The following is a 14,755-nucleotide window of genomic DNA, read 5'->3' on the forward strand; positions in this document are numbered from 1 at the left end:
TGTCTGGAGTTCCCCAGCTTCTTGGGAATGGTCTCCCAGAGGCACCTGCTGGGGGAGGGTGACATTCAGCCACCAGGATGAAACCACATCTGAAGGCTCAGGCTAGCAGAAAGGCAGCGGGTGCTGGAGGCTACAAGATGAACTGCGCCAGGGGGCCTGGGGCCTTGACAGCAAACTCAGTCACATAAATTCAGTGAATGAACCTGGCTAGTGTAAGAGGAGAACTACTCTGACATCTTCCTATTCTTTGTTTTTTTTTTTTTTTTTTTTTTTTTTTTTTCTGACAGGCAGCGTTAGACAGTGAGAGAGAGAGAAACAGAGAGAAAGGTCTTCCTTTTCCATTGGTTCACCCCCCAAATGCCAATCCGAAGCCAGGAGCCAGGTGCTTTCTCCTGGTCTCCCATGCGGGTGCAGGGCCCAAGCACTTGGGCCATCCTCCACTGCACTCCCTGGCCACAGCGGAGAGCTGGCCTGGAAGAGGGGCAAGCGGGGCAGAATCCGGTGCCCCAACTGGGACTAGAATCCGGGATGCCGGTGCCACAGGTGGAGGATTAGCCTAGTGAGCCACGGCGCTGGCCAACATCTTCCTATTCTACAGAAATGCTGGTCCTCTCATTGCAGCATTCATTTTCCCACTTTTGGTGAGATTATCAGTACAGCTAGGTCTTTCTTGTGCTCATCTTAGAAAGAGGCAAAACTCTTGGCCTCTGTGAGCGGGAGAAGCTCCTCCCAGGGCGTGGCTCTGGGTAGAGGGGAGGACTTGCCCCACAAGAACAGGGTGGCCTCTGCTGGGCTCTGATCCCTGTAGGAAGGCTCCTGAATTGACAGGGGAACCTGGAAGTCTGGACTGTCACGTGACCCCTTCCCATATCTGAATGTTGGTTCAATTAAAAGCAACAAGAGCAGAACCACAGAAAATACACCAGATGTGGCCTGAAGGCCACTCCTTTTTGAAGTCTGCATCAAACAAAGCTTCCCCTTTGTTCCCAAAGGGAGGTAAGATAACAATTTCCTGAGTAGGCTGGGCCTTCCTAGGGTGCCTAAGACTCTCTGGCTCACAGGGCTTGGTCACGTCCCCCAGCTGCTCTGGTGAGATAAGGACCCCACGCTGGCCCAGGCTGCCCCCAGGGAGGAGCCACGGCTGCAGATGCTTAGGCCACTTTCTGCATCACTTCTACTCCTCCCCGCTTGAGAAACCCTTCCTGTGCTGAAAGTACACACGGCTACAGGCAGCACCAGAGTTGCTGTGTAGAAGAGATTTGGGGTTGACCATCCCTGAATGGAAGGAAGCTGGTTGGTTGGAAGAGGGGTTTGAAGCTGCTTTTGCAACACGCCTTATGTACAGATGGAAAGAAGCCTGCATGTAAGTTGTCCTTATCAAACTCCGAAGAGAGAGCTGCCCAAGGCCGTCACGATGTCGCCTTCTCCCCAGTGAACGCGTTCTTAGCACAGGATTGGACACAGCTGTTTCCACCAAGACATCAATAGCGAGGTTTTTATTGTGCTGTTTTTCTCAGGAATAGCTGTGTTCTCCCAATCCTTTTAAGTCAAATGAATTCATCTTTATTAGTGGAATGCTGGCCAGGGCACCCTCTGTTTAAAATCTTGCAGGATTAAGTACAAAGTCACAAGATCGCTTCCAAAGCCCAGTTTGAACTGGCCTTTGCTTGCCTCACTACCCTTACATCACCACCACTCATTTCCTCTGTACTGAGTACTTGCTAGTTCCTCCAGTGGGATCCACTTTCTGTTTGCTGTCTGCTGACGTGGCTGGCTCCTACCATGCCCAGGCACTTGAGGTACCACCTCGTGCAGACTGTCCTCTGTCCTCTCTCTCCCACCTCTCCACTCCAGCTGCACTGGGTGCCCTCCCCGCTGCCATCCAACCGCACACTTCACTGTCTCATAGCCCGCTTTTGCAGGTCTAGCTGCTCCAAGCAGCAGGTGCAGAGTTGTGTTTATGAGTACAGCAGCTTGAGGGGGGATGTCTTGGAAAAGCAATGTGTCTGAGGTTGCCATAATAAATTACCCCAAACACGGTGGTTTCAGACAACAGAAATGCATTCTCCCACAGTTCAGGAGTCGGAAGTCTAAAGTCAAGGGGTCAGCAGGGCCATGCTTCCTTTATGGGCTCCAAGGGAGAATCTGTTCCTTTCCCATCCCAGGTTCTGGTGGCTCCAGGCACTGCTTAGCCACGGCTGTGTCACTCCAGACTCTCCCTCTGTGATCATATTAATCCTCATCCTGTGAATCAACTCTTTGTTACTACGATGAAATACCAGAGAGAGCTAACTTATGAAGGCTTGGAAGTCCTCAGTCCAGGATGGGGTGACCCCATTGGTTCAGCATCTGGGGATGGTGCCCTTGCTGGCAGAGGCCCAGGTGGCACAGATAATCGCAGGACAAGAGAGAACGTGGGCAAGAAGAAAGATTCTGTGGGGATTCCGGGAACAGGGAGAATGGCTGGGCCTGACGCAGGTTCTTATAACCAATCTTCTCATGAGAGTTATTTTCCAAGAGCATGCCTCCAGAGACCTCCACTTTAAAGTGCATGTGGCAGCATGCTGGAGGAAGGCACGCTATTCCAGTAGGCTAGGCCGCTGGGCTGGTGCTCTGGCGGTACCTTCAGCAGGCTGTGTGGTGGGTACGGGATACACCCAGTGAATCCCACAGTCACAGGCCCACTGCCCTGGGCTCAGGCAACACTTCTAGGTGTAGAGTATGTAGCCCCCAGGCCATGACAAGGCCTATCAGCATTGTACTCCCCTGTTTTTAATAAGAACACAAGAAAAATCACATCTGCCTTTCACTTTGGACAGAATATCTAATGTAGCCCGAACCTAGGGCCCCTGAGTTTTACTGAAGGGTCAGGTCTCTGAATCGTCTAGGATTTACTGTCGCCCTCTGAATGAATCCGTGTTCTTCCTAAGGCTTCCAGTGTGACAGTCACTTCTTCCCCAGCACATCGTCAATTCAATGGGCCAAGCTGATGTCCTCTGCACCATCCAGACAGTCCAAATCTCCTTAGGGTATGTTATGGCAGAAGGCAGGACAGTTAACAACAGCCCTGAAGCAAAATTGTTAAGTGTGGAATTCTGCTGAATTCCTTTAGAATGTGAACCATTGCTGATGGCCTCGTCTGTTTGGGACTAAAAAGCCTGCAGTTGCTCAATCAGTGGTTGCATACTATAAACCCAAAGCCATGTCTATCTATTCCAGCAATGGTGCCATGTCTGGCACAGGAGATATAATCAGAGCCACTACTTCACTGGACTTGCTGTAGTCTACAGTAATCCTCCAGGAGCCATTCAGTTGCTGCAGCAGTGAGACTTAGGGAACTAAGTGAAGATATGACAAGGCCACTATTTCTGCATCCTTAGATCTTTAATCTCCACTATTCCTCCCAGGATACAGAACTGTTTTTTGTTTACTAACTGTAGCCAGGAATTTCTGAGGCATTGACTTAACCTTCTCCGCTACTCCAGCTCTTATCTGAGGCCAAGGACCCGGTGGTGGGAGTTACATCAACTGTCCAGTCTAATAATGCTGCTGAAACATTTTTGAGCAGAAAAAGTGACTGCCATGTGGGTCCATGCACCAGCGGGCACACTACAAACCATGCTCTGGCCAGGACTCCATTTCTAGGCTGAGTCCCATGTTCCTGGCTTGTAATCAGGGCACATGACGACGCGTCAATTCTTGATGTGTCCATGGCAATCTGGATCCTGTGTCCAGCAGTCATTGAGCAGTCTGGACATTTTTTTTCCCTCAATGTACAGTCAAGGAGATGACAACAACTTCCTTTGGGAAAGACTTAGGGGATCCTGAACTTGCCATGGTATTGTGGGATCCTCGCCCCTGTGGACCTAGTCTCCTTTTCAGTCAACAGATTTTGAACCTGAAAACCAGTCTAGAAACCTGGCCATGTTATTGCAACACTTCACTGGGACAATTTCCTTTGGCCTCCTGGGCATCTGTTCTTCCTCCCTTTTTGTTCCGTATGTTAAACAAGACCCTTGCTAGCTGGCTCTTCACATTATTCCCAGGAAGGGTGAGTTCTAGTCACCCCCTCCATGATGATCTTTGGATTATGTCCTCTTGGCCACCAACCTGTTCCCATTGGTTGTCATGACAATGACAAACACCATCCTTTCAGTGATAGGTATCACCAGCCAACTTCAGTTACTTTGGAAGTGGGGTGGGGGCCACATCCCACTGGCATCGTGAGCTGAGTTCTGGAGTGGAGTGTTCCCTTGTCAGCCCTGGACCCAGAGAGGCGGCACCACTGAGTCCCTGGTGGTGCTGGCTATGCTTCTCTCGCTGGCACATTCTGGATGGCCTTGGTGAATGGTGGGTGTGTCTTGTGTGTCTTCTGGTTGACCTTACACAAGGCACTGATTTTTGCAAGTCTACTTCTCTGGAACTTCTAATTTCCCACTTTCCATGTCAATCAGCCTCCTAGCTGGGACTAGTGCTTTCTCCAGGCTTCTAGGAGCTACCCTAGTGGCAACTTTGCATCCATCCCCAGGATGTTAAATCCTGTATCTCAACACAGTGTCCTCAAGTCTCCCTGACACAGACTTACACTCCAGTTGGTTGGAGGGATCAAGTAAGGTGATTCTTGCTCATATACCTTGATGCCATCTGCTGCCCCTTTGGGTTATGATGTTTCCTCCCTTATCAAGGCCAGAATATTCCTGGCTAGGCTGTCCTGTGACTTAGTTCTACATGGGCTGGATGTAAAGAGGAAAAAGGAGCCACCTTTTGCCTTTTGGGGATGACCCAAGGATCTTCCTGTACAAAATGCTCGCTGTTAATTCAGAGGGGCAAGCCACCCTGGTAAGCCCAGAAGGTTCAGAGGAGTCTAGGGACCATCCATGCAAACATTCCAATCCCATGTGTCAGGATCCCTGGTTTTGGCATCTAACACCTGACTTTGGCATCACAGCCAGGGTTGATTGAGCATTTGCTTGTCTTTGAAGTTCAGTACTTCTGTTATATCCTGTGCTTAATCTTTAGCTTTTTCCTGTCCACCCAAAGTAAAAGGGATTCTGTCTGGGAGACTCCTTTGCTAGTTAGTTTCCGTTGTTCCTTAACTGCTCTCAGATTCTCATTGGGAGACCAATGCAACTTAGTCATAATCAGCAAATTCCTTTATTCTCATACTTAGAAATCCAAGATATGTTTCAAATGCTTGAATCAGTGTGTTCCTCTCTGCCTATAAGCCATCCCAGCCCATGGCTGGTGAAACTTTTAACAACTGGACCCCCATCTCCTGCCAGAGACTGCACACCATCATGTGTACCACCAGGGATGGGTTCCTAACAGCAACTGAGCAGTGAGTGATCCAGTCCCCCAGCCTTTATCTTATCATCTGATTTCTCAGAACATTTTTTAATTAGTATTTATTTATTTATATGAAAGGCAGAGTGACAGAGAGGGGGGACAGAGAATTAGAGAAAGAAACCTTCCATTTGCAGCTTCTTTCTCCGAATGGCTGCAGCAGCTGGGGCTGAGCCAGGACAAAGCCAGGAGCTCTATCAAAGTCTCCTGCACGGGTAGCAGGGACTCAAGTACTACAGCCATTATCTGCTCCTTCCCAGTTGCCTTGTTGGGAGCTGGATTGCAAACAGTTATCCAAAAGTCAAGCTAGCCCTCTTACCTGAGTTTGGAGCCTCCCAAGCAGCAGCTTAAACTACATCATAATGCCCACCCCTCAACATTCTTTGCTGTGTTTCTTTTTGCTAAATATGACAACCGTAGTTGGGGGTCAGCTCAAGACCCCTGCAGTTACCACTGCTTTGCGTAGCCACTGGCTTGAAGTCACCCGAGATGAACGAGCCCTACCTGGAAAGCCAAGATAGACCCAGTGGTGCTAAGTACTGGAGGTACTAAGTACTTAGAGGCTGTTAAGTACTGGAGGTGCTAAGTACTTAGAGGCTGTCCTCCAACCACACACTTGAGAGCCCCAGGTCCTTTCTTGAAGGGAGAACTGAGCAGAAGATCTCTGCCTCTGCCATATTCCTTTCCAGCTGTCTCCCTTGCTAGATGGACGCCCGGGGAAGGGCAACTTTTTCTTGTTATCGGATCCCCTGTGCCTATCAGTGCTTGCCTCATGGTAGATGCTCAATCTTTACCTGTTAAGTTGAATTGCACTTAAGGGAGCTAGGGGGTATTTAGGAAAAACAGAAAGAAGTCCTCTTTTTCTGTCTGACTCATCTCATTCTGATTTCTGCTGATGCTTCTATGGCTTTCCACATTGGGTGTACAGGTAGCACGGGTGACAGGCTGAAGCTCAGTTCTAAGCTGTCGAGTCTTAGTTCATGACCACTAAATTCTACATCAGAGCTAACTGGATTAGTTACATCTAAATAAATAAATTAGGTTATAATTGAGGAATTTCAGGAGACTGTGGACAAGCTATTTCAAAATCTCCATGGAAAAATGTAATTAGAAGATAAGTTTATTTTGGTGCAAAAAAAATGGAAATCTATGGATAAGTTTTCATAATATTCATTTTTGTGAGATTTTGAGAGACCCCTCCTATGTGTGGATTTCAAAATTTTTCCCCAAGTAAACTTTTCATTCCTCTTTCTATGAACTTTTTAAATTGTCCTTGTATACAAAGGTCAGTATTTGGTGCTGATCTGTGTCTGTTTATCTCCCACATGTATGCCCCAGAGAGCACTCAAACTCAGGGCCCGCCAATGGAACCTCTCATCTTCTATTCCATACTCACTCTTCCATCACGTCCCCTCTGTCACTTAAGCCAGAAACACCCAGCCACAGAATGCAATTTCAGCCTCTGAGTGTGTTCTCTAGATGTCCCCTCATTTTCTCTCTCCTGGTCCTCTCTTCTTCCCCATCTCCATGGCCATTTCTGTCTTTTTGATCCTCATCATCTCTTCCATGAGATAGGAGTATGCCAATTGCTGACCTCTGTCACATCCATCTTCTATACCATTGTTAGGCATTTAGCTTTAAAACTTGTTCTTTTGCCTCCCCTCCTTTCGAGCTCATGTCCAAACTTCATCCCTTACTCTGCTTGCCGGGAAAGTTCTTCTCTTTAAAATGTGCACTCTGATGATGTCACATCTGACTTTCCTGGTTCCCCAGTACTGATAGGATAAAGTCCAGCCCTCTTGCATGGATCACAAGCCCCTCCCTGGTCTGGCCTTGCTTTAATTTGTGCCACATCCTTCCTCTCAGCCTATGCAGAGACTAACAGTCTCATGAACACATCATGAGCACATGAACACATCCAGCACTTCAGCCAACGTTGTTCAAACTGGTCCCTGTGCCTGAAATGACACTTTCTCTCCCCCTTTGTTGTCTAGATCAGCACCTTTCAAACCTTAATGGGGCATCAATCACCTGAGCGCTTTGTTCAAATTTGTTGTGGATTCCTTAGATCTGCATAGGGACCCCGGATGCTGTATTTCTAACTGATGATGCTAAAGCTGCCAGCCCATGGACAACACTCTGAATAGCAAAAACCCAGGTAATGCTCATCTTTCAAACATCATCAAGGGTTCTTATCTTTGGTGACTTTCCTGAACCTTCCAGAAGAACTGACTCCGTTCTTCCTGCCTGCAGCGTTCCCTGTGAGCTTTATCAATGCCCTGGGGGCATTTACTGCACTTTTACTCAGTGTTTATCATCTTCTTTTAGAGCAAGAGCTCCTTTAGGGATGTTTTATTAACCCTTGAATGCCAAGTCCTCAGTGCAGCACTTGCATGCAGTAGGTGTCCAATAAGTTTGTTGATGAATGAGTCATCTTCAGAAAAAAGTGTATTTACATTTAGGATTCTCTTTCCCTTCCACTTCTGGATATAAGACTTGAGTGAACTAAACTGGAAAGCCCCTGTTGGCAAATGTCAGACCCAACTCAAATCTAATTTCTCAAACTGATTCAGGTAGCTGTGAGGGACACTGAGAAGTTCAAAGAATGGAAGAAAGAGAAGAAGAACCAGGCTGCAGAAGGGCAGGGCCCAGAGACACCAGAGATCTCAGGGTCAGAAATCTGTTGTTGGCCTTTTCCTTAGGAGGTGTCATTGAGGACTCCGTGTAGGTGGCCTTCCGTGAAGCTTCTGTTTCTACCAGTCTCTGGGTTTTTTGTTGGCCTTGAGTCTTTTCCTACAGACAAGCCTATGCCAAGTTGTTAGACTTGGGACCTTCAGCAGACTCAATTAAGCATCACAGAAAAGTCAGGTCTTGGGGTCACCCTTGTGGCCATGGCAGGATGTGAGTGGTGAGAAGTTGTGTGCGTGTGTGTGTGTGTGTGAGAGAGAGAGAGAGAGAGAATTAATCAACTAAATTACCTGCAGTTGAGAGAAACTGTCATCAACATGGAGTAGGAAAAAGAGAGGGAGACAGATGGGCTGACATGAAGACAAGGGCGGGGAAACCACATTCCTCCTCTTCCTTCTACTCCCACTAGTGATAGGCACAGGTGCAGTCAATTCAAAGGATCTGTGAGCAAGGTCCCATGCACATCAATGGCCTCTCAGTAAGGGACCCTAAAGCAACGTGTGGCAGTCCCTGCAGCACTAAAGAAGCCTTATGGTAGTGAGGCATGACTTATGAAACACTTACCAGCTTTGGTTTTCTCATCTGGAAAACACTACAAATGATAACACCCACCTCACAGAGGTATTGTGGGGCTTAAACAGACTCATGAGAGCGAAGCACTGACCTTTACTGAGCTAAAGTCAAGCCAGGCCAAGTGGACCCCAGTTCCTGTTGCAAGGTTCACAGTGGTTAAATAGCTTGTCCCAGGTCACACTGTTTGTGAACTGAAGAATAGGGGATTGAACTCAGTCTGTTGGATTTCTGGGCCAGTGCTCTTTTTACTAGATGCATTTTAAAATAGAAAAGTCCTTTTCCTACAGGGTTTGAGATGGAGAGGAGCAGTTTCTCTCAACTTGTCACAGCCTTTATTACACAAGAGCAAAGCTTAACCATGAGTCTCCTGAGGGCCACAGGGAGGGTGGGAGGAGCTACAATGAAAGATGTTTGCCAAGAACAACAAATAATAAGGTAGCACTAGAAGTCAGTCTTTGGAAACTTACAAATGAGGGGAAATGTAGGAGAAATGGTTTCCCTCCAAGAGTTGCTTCCCTATGTCAGGAAGATAGGCAGCAATATCCCCCACTGACTACTGACTTTCCTCCGACTCTCTTCTCACATGGTTCGCTTTACAGTTGTCCCTTTGCCACTTTTAACATCCCCACGTCACTGTCTTATCCCAATTGCTTGGCTACCTCTGGAAATACACACTATCCTTAATAGTAGTCTAAGCAAAAACACAGCAGGATTAACTGGCTGCTAAAAACAAATAACATGACGCACCCTTAATCGAATGAGGAAAATGTGGGATATTAGTCTCCAGCTTATATTAGCCCCATTCCTCAGGTTCACATCGTCTACAGGGCAGTGATAAGCCATTTTTATTTGTCTCAGTTATTCTCAGTGTTTGCCAAGGATCTTTGAATCAGAATAGCAGCCTAGCTGGTCCACTTGGGCTAATAACTCCATCACACTCTCATTCTTGTGACCAACTTTGCCGTAAAAACCACCAAACAAAGCCCACAAAGCCAAAACCCAGAAACAAGAAGATAACAGGGAAAAATTCACAAGTATTTTCTCTCTCTGTTAAATGCTATTCAAGTTATTTTATACACTTGACATATTTAACAGCCATTTTGTCTTGATCATGATTTAATTCTCAGTAGCCCTCAAGAACACAATACTGAGCACAAACACGTGTCCTCACACATCTCTGGTCACTGTGCCTCGCCTTTGGGGCCACTCGAGGGGTCGGTCAGTGTCACTGGTGCAGGCGAAGATTCCCAAGGGCCTGCAGAAGTAGCAAAGGAGCTGCCACATTGCAGGCACACGCAGATCCTGGGCAGAACCAAGGAAATTTCTACTTCCAACCCATTCCCTAGGCTCATTTTACTGATGAGGAAATCCAGGCTTAGGTTTGTGATTTCAGTCCATATGACAACGATACACCAGTCGTTCCTATTTATTGAGCATCCATGCTTTTTCAGGAACTTTTCCATAGTCTTTGCATATATCAAGTCAAGTAAGCTCCATGGAAGCCCTAAGAGGTAGGCACTGTAAGCACTTTGGTGTAGACGACGAGGCTACTGAGGTACGCAGGGAGCTGGCCCTCACACTCGAGCTGTAGGCCGGCTTGGGAGCATCTCCCCACCTTTTGTGTTCCTTCTGCTTTGTGTGGGCCTCCCAGCACCCTGCCCCTGCCAGTTCTGCAGGAGGCCTGATGCACAGGACTGCCTACACAATCAGCTCTATTGTGACCTCTCCTGGCTAGGACGTTAGAAAGCAGTTACACTGCACTCCGGGAGAGGGTGTTTCAGAGTTGAGTCAAAAGGGCAATTTTCTAGAAAAACACACAGGACCATTTCCTTCCAAAATGCCATTTCTAGCTCTTCTGAGAATGACATTGTTGAGAGCAAATGACAGAAGCAGCACCTGCCTCAAGGACTGCAGATGTCACTGGCTTTGCTGGGCAGGTTTTCTGCTCAGAGAAGCAGAAGAGGTCACGCCTCATGCATAGGGTCGGGCCAAACGATGGCCAAGAGCGTTCCCAAGTGGAAAAAAAATCAGTATGTTAAGAGGGGCAGGGCCTAAGGGCCCAGGAAGCCTGGTCAAGACTGGGCTAGTGGAGGCATTTCTCTGGCTGCTTCAGGACATCCTTGACCTGTGTGGATGTTAAAGGCCAGTGCATACCAGGGCTGGTTATATTTACACAGTGGGCTAAAATTAGCTGGCATACTCTCCTGGCAACTGGAGGGACATAAGGCTCTCAATTTATCTAGCAATGCTAATTTTGGCAAAACTCAAAATGGTTCTTCTGCTGTCCTCAGTGGATAGGCATTCAACAACAATAACATCCTTTTCCCTTCCTCTTCCTCTTCTCTACATTTTAGGAAATTTCTAATATAAATCCAGGCTGACTTCAGTTCAGGACATAACACCTACAAATATGGAAACCTAAATGGACTGCTTTATAAAGCCAAAGAGTTTAGGGACAACTCTGGGGAAGGAGGAGGAGATGGAGGAGGAGAAAGAAGGAAAGGGAGAAGGAGGGAAGAAAAAAAAGCAAAATAAAAACAAGTTACTCATTGTTTTCCATTAACACTGGGAAAGTATTGAACTTTAAGGCACTGGTTGAAACATTAGCTTTGTGTGGCTGGAACACTGAGGGGAGGGTAAATGCCATGCAGGTGGGTCCACCTGAGTTGAGACTGAATGTCGCTACTCTTTGAAGTGCCTCTAGTCTCTGTCCCGAAGAAGGGTGAAGCTCAGTCTGCATGGATTCCATGTCAAAGGGTGTTGAGATCAAGCACTGGTGGCCACCAAGGAGCGAGAGCGGGATGTGAAGCAGGTGTTCAGCAGACACGCTGATTGACAGGGAGAGCAGAGTGCTGAGAAGAAGGCCGTTAGTTACGTTTAGCTTTGAAACAGACCTGGGTTCTGTCTGCTGTCTCCCTTGGTAGTAGGTGGGTCGCTGGCACATGCTGCCCGAGGTCAGACTTGACCTTGGAGGGTTATCAGGGAAGCCAGTGAAGGTGCAAGTTAAACTGAATTTTTAATTGAATGGTATCTGAAGATGGAAAAGTGAGTGAGCAGAGCAGACATGGAAGAAATATCATTTGGAAAAGTAAATGAAGAATCAATAAATTATGACAATTGTATTAAAGACATGGCTAGAGAGACTGGAAAATAAAATCATTTCCATTAGGGGATTTAAATATATAGTTTAAACTATATATCAAAAAATGAAGCTTTGTGCATTTTTCTACTGTTGGTACTTTTTTTTACCTATACTATTTTTTTTTTTTTTTGACAGGTGGCGTGGACAGTGAGAGAGACAGAGAAAGATCTTCCTTTTGCCATTGGTTCACCCTCCAATGGCCACCGCGGCCAGTGCGCTGTGGCTGGTGCACCACGCTGATCCGAAGGCAGGAGCCAGGTGCTTCTCCTGGTCTCCCATGTGGGTGCAGGGCCCAAGAACTTGGGCCATCCTCCACTGCACTCCTGGAAGAGGGGCAACCAGGACAGAATCCGGCACCCCTACCGGGACTAGAACCCGGTATGCCGGCACCGCAGGTGGAGGACTAGCTATTGAGCCGCGGTGCTGGTCCCTATACTTACTTGTATAGATTATATCTGTACACCATTGTCTACATGTTTTCTTTTTCCTCCTATTGTGCCATTTGTATGTTGCCTTTATGATAGTGCCTCGATATTTAAATGCACTTATATGTTTTTAAATAGCTAATTTAGGAATGTTTTATTCCTATCTGGGTTTTGTGTCAAACTTGCAAAGTCTTTTTGTTTAGTATTCCTACAAATAATTTTTTCATTCAAATCTGATCTATCTGGAAATTATTTTGGTGTATGATGTTTGTTTTTTTTTCTAGCTGGCCACCACTTTGAACATTATTTGTTCAATAGTATGTTCTTCTAAAAATTTATTAAATTTCTTATTTTGATATGTATCTGACTTTCCATTCTAATGCACTTACTAATTCATGTACCACACTGCTTAACTTATTATAACTTTATAATATGTATTAGTACTTATTTTGTTTTTTTGCAGAATGTCTTTGCCTATATTAAATATATTTCTCAAAAGAACTTTAGAATCAGCCTGTCAAGTTTCAAATAATTTGGTGACTTTTATTGAAGAGTGTTTGAAATTATAAGTTAACTTGGGGAGAATTTATCTTTTTATGGTCTATGATTTCCTATCCAATAAAATGACAACCTTTTCCATTTGTTCAAGTTTTTGCTTCCTTTATAAATCATGCCTTATAATATAGAACTGAGTCTCTCTTTAAGAACCAATTTGAAAGTCTTATCTTTTAATAGATTATTTAAATTTATTTAAATAATAGAGGAGTCATAGAGGAGTTTAGGAAATTATTGATGTTTAAAATTATATTTATCATTCTATCATAGAGTGGTAGAATGGCCTTTCGCTTTCTGTTCTTAGAGCTTAAATAAAATCTTACAAAATTTTACACTGTATGATCTCCAGGGGTTTTTTTTGTTTGTTTGTTTACTCTGTTTTTGTGAAAATACCATACAATTTTGATTACTTTATCTTATGAATAAATCTTGATATTTGGCTAAGTAATTGCTCCAATTTGCTATACTCTTCCTATTCCCTGTTCAGTATCTAGAGGAATTACATCTTTGTTCAACTAGTACACACACACACACACACACACAATGGTGTCCTGAGTCCCTTCTCACAAGGTTGGTGTCATTGTTTTGTAAGATCAAACAGGTTAAAACATTTTGCAGAAACTCAGTCTACATGGATTTCCTTATTCCTGAACAAAATAACCCACAGTCAAGGACAAAACAGGGACGCTTCCGCACTTGAAGGGGGAATCTCTGAAGAGGAGCAAGGTCAGAAGAATGGCAGGACGGGCCGAGAACTCTCCAGATTGTTACAGGTAACCAGCCCTGCAGAAATTCTCCACACCGGGCACAGGTTGAAGAGGAGTCTGAATGCCAAAGCTCTGCCAAGGCTGTCTCACTGCTGTGACCTCAGTCCCTCTGGCATAATGAAAATATTTGCAATTACAATACCTGGGGTTAGACCCCAGCTCTTCCATTCACGGTGAGTGGCGTGATGTGGGCAAGGTGCAGAGTTACAGTTAGAACTGCTGATGGTCATGGGGCAGGACTGCGGCTCATAGCAGGACACCAAGGCGCAAGATTAGCCACAAAGTTGGGTCATCCTGGCAGGGGTTAGAAGAAGGTGTGGCGCAGTGGTCAGGGATGGAAGCTGGGAGTACAGGAAAGGCACGGCACGCCCTCTGCTCCAGAGCATGACCTGGTAGTGAGGAAGAGACACCGGCGCAAAAGGACGAAGCAAGTCCTGCCCCAGTGAGGAGGAGGCTGGGTAATTTTTCATTTGAACCAGGGAGCAGGCAGCAGTGGTTGGAGGGAGATACACTCGTCTGTTATGATTGCTCCTGGACAGATCAGAGAGTGCCCATCCGATATTTGCTATCTTTTTCTATGTTGTATGAGATAAAAGTCATCCATTGAATGCAAAAGTAGGGGAGAAATGAGGAAAGACGCAAGGCCTCTCTCATTTTTTATATACTTAGGATCCGAAGGTGGGAGAGAAGGGAAGGCTTTACCATTTCCTAGACGTCCGAGCTCCCTCATTCTGGGTCTCTCCCCTACATTCCTTGTGTTCTCCCCATTACCCCTCTAGACCCTTTATCCAACTTAGTATCCACTCTCCTGAGTCAATTCCACTGACTTTTAAAGGGGTGTCTCTGCTTAACTTTGTGAACATAAATTTGTAATAGCTGTTTTAATATCCCTATCCCTAACACACACGAGGGCTCTGGTTGAGATTTATTGATTGGTTTTCCTCCTAATGATGAGTTGTGTTTTCTTGCTTCTTTGTATACTTGGCAATTTTTGATTGGATGCCAGATACTGCATTGTACTTTGCTGGGCCCTGGATATTTGTCTTCTGGAAATGATTCTTGAGCTTTTATTCTGAGTTGCAGTTAAATTATTTGGAAATATTTGGATCCCTTTGGGTCTTGAGCTTTAAGGTCTGCTTATCAGGGCTGGGGTCACACTTAGTGAAGGGCTAATTTTCCCCCACTACTCAAGTCAGTCTCTTCTGTGACTCTCCCCCATCTCCCTGTGCCAGGAAGTTGTCCGGTGTGGTTGGTGGGAGCAG

At 46.0% G+C, this 14,755-nt stretch overlaps 1 long non-coding RNA gene across 2 annotated transcripts; it reads left to right on the forward strand.

Annotated features, from left to right (window-relative positions):
* Positions 1-1,155: 1,155 nt before the first annotated feature.
* LOC103351367 (uncharacterized) lies at positions 1,156-12,560 on the forward strand. Of its 2 annotated transcripts, none has more exons than XR_007910919.2 (3): positions 1,156-1,363; positions 7,338-7,501; positions 11,882-12,560. It is a non-coding gene; the product is annotated as an uncharacterized lncRNA (long non-coding RNA). The 2 variants fall into 2 exon arrangements; XR_007910918.2 differs by lacking the exon at positions 1,156-1,363 and adding an exon at positions 5,762-5,888.
* The last annotated feature ends 2,195 nt before the right edge of the window (positions 12,561-14,755 follow it).

This window comes from Oryctolagus cuniculus, chromosome 15 (assembly GCF_964237555.1).
Source record: "Oryctolagus cuniculus chromosome 15, mOryCun1.1, whole genome shotgun sequence".
Lineage (NCBI taxonomy): Eukaryota > Metazoa > Chordata > Mammalia > Lagomorpha > Leporidae > Oryctolagus > Oryctolagus cuniculus.